Source organism: Arvicola amphibius, chromosome 3 (assembly GCF_903992535.2).
Source record: "Arvicola amphibius chromosome 3, mArvAmp1.2, whole genome shotgun sequence".
Taxonomy (NCBI): domain Eukaryota; kingdom Metazoa; phylum Chordata; class Mammalia; order Rodentia; family Cricetidae; genus Arvicola; species Arvicola amphibius.
Window position 1 is genome coordinate 36,977,554 of NC_052049.1, and position 8,533 is coordinate 36,986,086.

An 8,533-nucleotide genomic window follows, 5' to 3' on the forward strand; every position below is an offset into this window, starting at 1 on the left:
GAACTCACTCTGTAGATTAAGATGGCCTCAAACTCACAGAGATCTGCCTGCCTCTGCCTTCCAAGTGCTGAAATTAAAGATGTGTGCCACCACCACCCAGCACGTCTTTTCTTCTTTCAAATCCTGCCCATCATGCTCTGAGAAATCCCATTTTCTGTACATAAATTCCTCTGAAGTTTTAATATCACAAAACGTCAGTAGGTCTTATTGCCTGATCAAAAACCCAGGCTGGAAAGAAACTACTTGCCTTCTGCCTCCCTCTGAATACTCTCAGTTCTCATTCTTCTCCTATTTATGTATCCTCAGGACCAGAGGTTTAGCTTCACAGCATCTTCCTTCGGTGACACTGAATTCAACCACCATGCTTCCACCCCAAATACATCTTCCTTTCCTTGAGGGCCCCACGATTTGGCTTCACTTTCCTTCTTCATCTCTCTGTCTTCTTTACTTCCTCATTCTGTCTCATCACTTCCTGTAGACCCTGGTTCCTCACGCACAGTCTCCCTCTTCCCCCCGAGTCTGCCATCACGGATAGTTGTTTCACTGTTCATATTCAAAAATGAATCCAGTCTTCCCATGTCTTGTTTAGTTACTATTCAGCCCCATACACTAGCCCATCTGCCTAGTCTAGGTGCTATATGTGAGCTTCCCACCATCACCCAGCCTGATCCCACTCCCACTCTTCCGACATCCGTTAACTTCGCCCCGCTCTTCCATCCTCACATCTCTATTACCTTCAAGGCCCTTTGGTCCTCATTTTCCTATAGCTCCACTCTACATTTCCTTTATAACCTGACGTAGATGGTACAGGGCACGACTCCAGCACTATTGGTCACTTTTCTTTAATCCTCCTTCCGTAATCCTTCCCAGATATCTACCAGGAAAAAAAAAAGCCAACCTGGCTAACCTGACCATCTGCTTCCTATATCAGTCAAGATCTGAAGTATAGCAGGCGACCAGGAGGTTTACTGTGTGTGTGAGCAATAAGGGGGAGAGAATGAATCTCGGCTGTTAACTATTCAGATCATGATGTTATTCTGAAAGGGAAAAGGAAGGACAATGGGGTACGAAGAGTCTCAGACTGCCAGGTGGTCCTAAGACAGCCTCAGCCAGGCCCATGGGGGATTGTGGATCCAAAGTTGCTTATAAGAAGTTCTCTATTGTTGACAGACAGTAAGGAAAGAGATATCTTGATTAAGGGGGCCATTATGGGGATAGCAAAAAACCTGGTGCTAGAGAAATTTCCAGGAATCCACAAGGATGACCCCAGTTAAGACCCTAAGCAATAGAGGAGAGGGTTCCTGAACTGGTCTTCCCCTGTAGTCAGGACTATCTTAAATGTCACCATAGAACCTTCATCCAGCAACTGATGGAAACAGAGGCAGAGACCTGCATCGGAGCACTAGACTGAGCTCCCGAAGTCCAGTTGAAGAGTAGGAAGAGGGAGAATATAAGCAAAGTGGTCAAGACAAAGACCACTGAAACAGCTTACCTGAGCTAATGGGAACTCACCAACTCTGGCTGGACAGGGAAGGACCCAGCATAGATCAAACTAGGCCTTCTGAATGTGGGCAACAGTTGTATGACTGGGGCAGAATGCGGGGCCCCTGGCAGTGGCACCAGGATTTATTCCTACTGCTTGTACTGGCTTTTTGGAACCTATCCTCTTTGGATGGATACCTTGCTCAGCCTAGATATGGTAGGGAGGGCCTTGGTCCTTCCCCAAAGCAATGTGCCTTGCCCTCTCTGAGAGTGGATGGGGATGGGAGGGAATGGGAGCAGGGGAGGGAGTGGGAACTGGGATTAGTATGTGAAATGAAAAAAGATAGTTTGGTTTTTTTAAAAAAAATAAAATAAAATGAGAAAAAAAGAGAAGTTCTCTATTGCCCAGGAAATGGGGTCTTGGCCTGAACATGGTGCTAGATCCCAAGTGGGACCTATGTCGTCATCAGTCAACTGTTCCTAGTATAAGGTTCTTCTGAGGGAGGTCTCAGCAATGCATCTTTATGTTGCCCACACATGCCCATACGTTTCAGTCTTGGCAAGGCCAAAGGATCTCACTGGAGCCCTTTAAAAATCTAATATTTAGGCTGGGTTGTGGTGGCGCACACCTTTAATCCCAGCACTTGGGAAGCAGAGGCAAGCGAATCTCTGAGTTTGAGGCCAGCCTTATCTACAGAGCAAGTTCCAGGACAAATTCCAAAGCTACACAGAGAAACCCTGTCTTGAAAAACAGAAACAAACAACAACAATAACAAAATATCCATAATATTTAGGGGCTGGAGAGACAGCTTAGACATTACAAGAACTGATTGCTCTGCCCAGGTTCAATTCCCAGCACCCACATGGGAGCGCACAACCGTCTGTACTCCAGTTCTTGGGGATCCAACACCCTCACACAGACATACATGCAGGCAAAACACCAAAGCACCTAAAATAAAAAATAAATTATTTTTAAAAATTAATATTTAGATTCTGTCCCCTGACATTTTTTAGTCCCTTGCTTAAGGAGAAAGTCAATTTCATTTACTAAGACACCAACAATTCTGATTCCAAGAAAGAGGTGGGACCACTTATCTTTACAGCAATCGTTCATTTTCTTTCAGTTTCGATCTCTGCCTTGAGGTCCAGACCAATGTGAAACTACCTGCTGGTTCTTTCTGTCTGGATATTTGATACAATTAAAACCACCACAACCTTTCCCAAGCATAATCTTCTGTGTGCACTTTATATTTCAGCAAATAGTCAATACTTTCTACTTTTTGTGGTAGAAATCAGAAACCACGGTACCAGCTGACTGCTGTTTCTTGGGGCCAGCTGCCCATCACATTCTGTTGACTCTGCCTACTTGATGTTTTCTGTATAGCACCCCCTTTCCCAGTCATGTTCTATTTCGAACTATTCTTCTTGCTTCCTTGAGCCCATTCTTTACATCACAGCCTCATGATGTCTCCATAATGCAGGTCTGATAACATCGTCCCTTTGGTTCCTCTTTATTATCATCTAAAACCCTTGTTATATTACCCAAGGTTCTACACATCTGGACCTCTTTTTAACTATTCTATGTTTGTCTCTCATCATCTACTTCCTCCGCCTGAGCCACTTGTAGTTCTGAGAGCACTTTGGGGCCTTCACACCAGTTGTACCCTCTTGCCCAGCATACTTTCCTACAGATCTCTAGTTCCTGGAGACCAATGGAAGTCCTCCTGGAGGCCAATGTCTCTTCTCAACTCTACCGAGACTGGGTTAGGTACCCGTCTACTTCTATAGCATCCTATTACATGACCCACAGTGACTAATGTGAACCTTGAAATTGTGGGCGAAACACTTCATTGTGTCATTCCTGCATAAAGTACTGTGCTTGGTACAATGTATGTACTCAGTAAACACTCGTGTAGAATTGAATGGACAGATGAGCACTGTTCTGTCCTCTACACTAGACATGGCGTCTAAGAGATGCACAATGAAAACTATGAGTAACGGACAGGATGCAGGCCATTCTCTGGATTAACTCTGCATATGTGCGTGGCATCTTTGACCTTCAGTTTTCTCCTCTATTCGCTGGGAAACACCGGATCTGGGTTTACAAAGATTAAGGCAGTATTTGTAGTAAAGTGTCTGGCATACAGACGGTGTGCTCTAATTTAGTTTCTTGGCTTGCTCCACTTTCAGAACATCTCGGTTTAACTCTTCCTGTTCTGGAATTCAATCCTCCTTCTTCGTTATTCCCCCCATGGAGCTGTTTCCTTCCTGAGCACGAGACCATTTTCCCACAGCCCATCTACACAGCCACCTTCTGCTTTTCTTTGATTTCTTCCAAGAGCTGATTCCTGTGTCCCGCTGCTGAAGCAGACACCACTAATGGCTTTTACAGAAGCTGTGGCGTCAGAGGCTGCATCAGATCCATAAGTGACTGCACATCCTTGTGAGACAAGCATAGGCTTCAATTCCCAGGTGGGAAATGATAAATATAATTGTTGAAGTGGATGCCATTAATGGTTTCTGCAGAAGTTGTGTCATTGGATCCTTCATCACATGAATACCTGAACTCCCAACAGCAGCCGGGGTGATAAATTCTGGTGTGACAAAGTTCTCAGACAGATCTTCCTTATTCAGACCCAGTCTTGTGTGAGCACTGGATGGGGACAAAGAGAAAAGTGAGACAAGAAATTCTTCTCTAGCTAGAAAAAGGAGGAGGAGGAGGAAGAGAAGGAGAAGTTGATATGGGTCTATCGATCAACAAATATGGATTAACTAATTAAATCTGGAAATATTTACTAGATCAACAAATATGGATTAACTAATTAAATCTGGAAATATTTACTAAGTGTCTTCTATGTCCTGGGCACTGTGAATGGGCTAGGGAAAAGTGGAGTTTGGAGTGAGTAATATTTAGCACAGGGCTTGACACCATGGATTCTAGATCATGTCTATCTAGAATGAAGGTCTAGACCACATGATTAGCCACTTGTGTGACCTCAGTTGGTTGACTCCTTTTTATAACTGTCTATATTCTTTTTCTTCTCTCTCCCAAGCCTATGTACATTTATTCAACACTGTGACCCATTTAGAGGTTTTTTCCATTTGAATTTGTCTTTATTGTGTATCTGTAATCCTTTTCTGATCAGGGCTGCTTCTTAAAACATTAAGCACTTCTTAAAAACCTAAGCGGCATCATTGCTAGGACAAACAAGGCCCTGCCTCTTGCTCCGCCCAGTCTGACATGGTGGGGTGGAGGTCTGTTTAGCGTGAGCCATGCTCACATCCCCATTTTCAGGCACACAGTGGGTCTGCGTTGCCATTAAGCAAGTTGTGGCACTCTTTTCACAAACCCCACTTAAATGCTTGTACTCCTGAAACAGTCAGAGTTTGTGCTAGCAGCATGGCCCATGGCCTGGAAGCTACTGTTTCAAAACTGCACGGCTCTTTTTCTATTACCGCTGATTCAGAAAGGCGTCTCTTAAAGAAGCCACAGCATGCTGCCAGCAAGCAAAGCCCATTTGGGAAAAAACGTGGCTAAACTTTATTTTTTAGTGTCTAGAATTCCTTTCTAAGCCCTCTCAGGTTTTATATGGATTTAGTCAACCATGTTGGAGGGCCAATTTGTAGTATGGAGGCCACTTGTTAGTTTCCCGGCTGCCCAGACTCCCAAAATAACCACACAGAAACTGTATTAATTAAATCACTCTTTAGCCAATTACTTAAGTGTATTGCTAGCTAGCTCTTACAACTAGAATTAACCCATGCCCATTATTTTATATTTTACCACAAGGCTCGTGGTCTACCAGCAAGGTTTCAGTGTGTCTGTCTCTTACAGAGGCTTCATGGCTTCTCTCCTGACTCTGCCTTCCTTCTCCCAGCATTCAGTTTAGTTTTCCCTGCCTAGCTCTGTTCTACCCTATCAGGCCAAGCCAGTTTCTTTATTAACCAATGATATTCACAGCATGCAGAGGGGAATCCCCACATGAGACTCCTGATTTTGTTCTCTTTCAGTAGAAAGTAGCAACAGTATTTTTCTGAACCGGGTTGTAAGAGACAAATGAATTAGCCCTCAGTAAGGCTACTTAGACCTGCGCTTGCCACAGACTACACTTTAATATGCTAGTCAATATTAGTGTGAGACCGCAGAGAATGAAAGGGGACTCAGATCAGGCTTGGGGACCAGGAATGGTTCCACAGAGGAAACAATTTCTAATCAGAGGCTGGGTGAGTGAGCCTAGAAGAAATGGAGGAAAGAACCCTTTAAAGAACAAGAGCAGCATGGACATGCCCACAGTGCAAGGGCAGTGACTCAAGGTGGAAGACTGCAGAGTTGCTGAGTTGCATGTACATCCGTGTGCTCGTGTGTGTACACACACACGTGTGTGTGTGTGTGTGTGTGTGTGTGTGTGTGTGTGTGTTAGTAGTAGAAGAAACATAGGAGTTGAGAGAGGTTGGCATGTGTATATGTCTTCCTTTGGCTCCTCTGGTTCTCTTCTTTGTCCCATGGTTGACTGTTGTGTATAACTTGGTGTCTCCCTTGCTTTATGACTGCCAGTTGTATGCGGCCCCTGGGGATTCCTGGAAGAACAGGAGAGGAACGAGAATGGTGACAATGACGAGGAGGAGAACTCATCCTCCAGTGAGTCTCACTGAGCCCAGCTCCTTTCAGTCAGCTTCTTACCCCACAGGCTTCCCAGCACAGCAAGAAAAGAACCCTAGGCCAGGAAACAGCCCAACCCCATCGATCTTCTTCTGACCCCCACATATCTCTAAGACCTATCTGATGTTTTTCTCCACCTCCGTGGTCAGACTTGGGGAGCAAAGAGCAGCAAGGTTACTCTCCTTCTCTCTGTATACCCTTTCGTTGCCTTAAAACTCACCTAGCATCAAAAGGCTTAGAACTCAAATGTTCACTTCTTTGCTGTTTTCCTTGTTTGTTTTTTGTTGGGGTCATCCACCTTCATGGCCTAGCTTTTTAATGGACATGGGTCTACTTCATGCCATGATGTCAATCTCCTGAGTGGCTCTGGAGTAGACCATATTCACAGGACAACTCGGCTTCAGATACTCCTTAGGCTAAATACTCTCTTACTCTGCTTACAGCCTTTCACTTTATGCCCTGAAGCTTTGCCTTAATGAATGTGCTACATGCTATGCAATCCCTCACATACAGCCAACCTTGGCATAAGTGCCAGTTACTATCTCTTAAGTAATAGTAGATGATGCCATAATATGACCATTAACTTTCTTTTTCTCTCTTCCTTCTTTCCTTCCTTTTTCTTCCATTTTTCCTTCCTTCCTTTCTTTTCTTTTCTTTCTTCCTTTCTTTGAGACATTCTCTCTATGTAGCCAAGGCTGACTAGGAACTTACTAGAGGGATCAGGCTGACCTCAACTTTGCATAGATCCACCTGTCTTAGCCTCCTAGATACTAGGGTTACAGGCATAAATCATCACTTGGGGCTTGGTTAGCAATGATTCTGAAGGGCCCTCTCTATTGAACCCATAGAACTTATGGAACTATTTACTAAGTCTTTTGTTCTTTTGGTGTTTTATGGACTCAAACGCTGCATCTGGGATTCCTCCTTGTGCAGCTGGGGTAGAAAGAGCTGTCTCAATCCTGATATCATCTTTCAGGTGTATATCACCTATTGTGGTTCCCAGCATCTCTTCACTCAGCCCTGCAAAGAGAACAAACAGATATCTACTACGGCTATTCATGAGACCAGCCCTAAAAGGTTCTCACCTATGTAAGTCACTCAGGATGGCTAGCGACACTTTCTGTAGGTCTAAGTGCTGCAGACAGTCCTAGGCTTTGTCCCCAGAGGTCCTATGTTCACCCTACTCACTCAGTAGGAAGTGCTCAGGCAGAGATCACAGAAACACCAAAGTTCTTGATCCTAAAAAGGCGTAGACTGGCTTTTGTTTGCACACCCCATGACATAGAACTCTCATGGTTGTACACCAAGGTGCAATGATGAAGTCTGAGCTGAAGACAGTTTGGGGCCAGCAGTATAGCAAGATAGGGTGGTTTCCACAGATCCTTTTGAACCCTCTAATTCTGCCTGCAGGAGCCTCTTTATCCTGTCTGGCCTTCAGAAGAACTATCTGCCTGCTATAAGGCAGCCCCAGACTCCAGGTATTCTACCTTGTTCCTTATCACTACATCTAGACACCCTGGAACCTTCCAGACACTGGAAATCTTGTTTTTTCCCCATGACCCATTTATCCTCCTTCTGTCAGTGTTACTTGACTGAAAGCATTGGTTCTTCCAATATATGACATGTGGATCAGCACCATCAGAATCACTTCCATGGACTGTTTCAGAATATGTGCTTAATTTTATTATTAAATATATTAAATTTGAGTTGCATTTGTTTAACTATGTAAGGATGGTCTTTCATTTGTTTATGCTGTAGAATATTTGTTAGACGGTGTAAATATGTGTTGTATGTGTTTAACTATGTGTTGCTGTTTTACCTTGCCTGCTTACCTTTTTATTAGATTGGTCTAATAAAGAAGCTGAACAGTCAAGAGCAGGGGAGGACATATAGGTGGGACATCCAGGCAGGAAGAGTAAGTAGGAGGTGGACTTTAGGCTCTGGGGAGAAAAAGGACGAAAGAAAAAAAGATAGCAGGGAGACGCCAGGGGCCAGCTAGTCAGAGGAAGCAGGAAAGTAGGACATACAGAATGAGACAAAGGTAAAATGTCCCAAGGCAAAAACTTTCATAGGTGAATAGAAACAGGTTAAACTAAGTTAAGAGCTAGTGGGACAAGCCTAAGCTAAGGCTGAGCATTCATAATTAATAATAAGTCTATGTATCTTTATTTGGGAGCTGGTTGGTGGCCTAAAGAAAATTCCAACTAGAATGTACCCCATCCCAGCACACACATATGTGGTGATATATTGTTTATGCATAACAAATAAAGCTTGCCTGGAGATCAGAGTGCAGAGCTAAGTAAGCCAGTACTTAGTCCTAGGCAGTGATGGCACACACCTTTAATCCCATCACTGGGGAGACAGAGGCAGATAGATCTCTGTTAGGTCAAG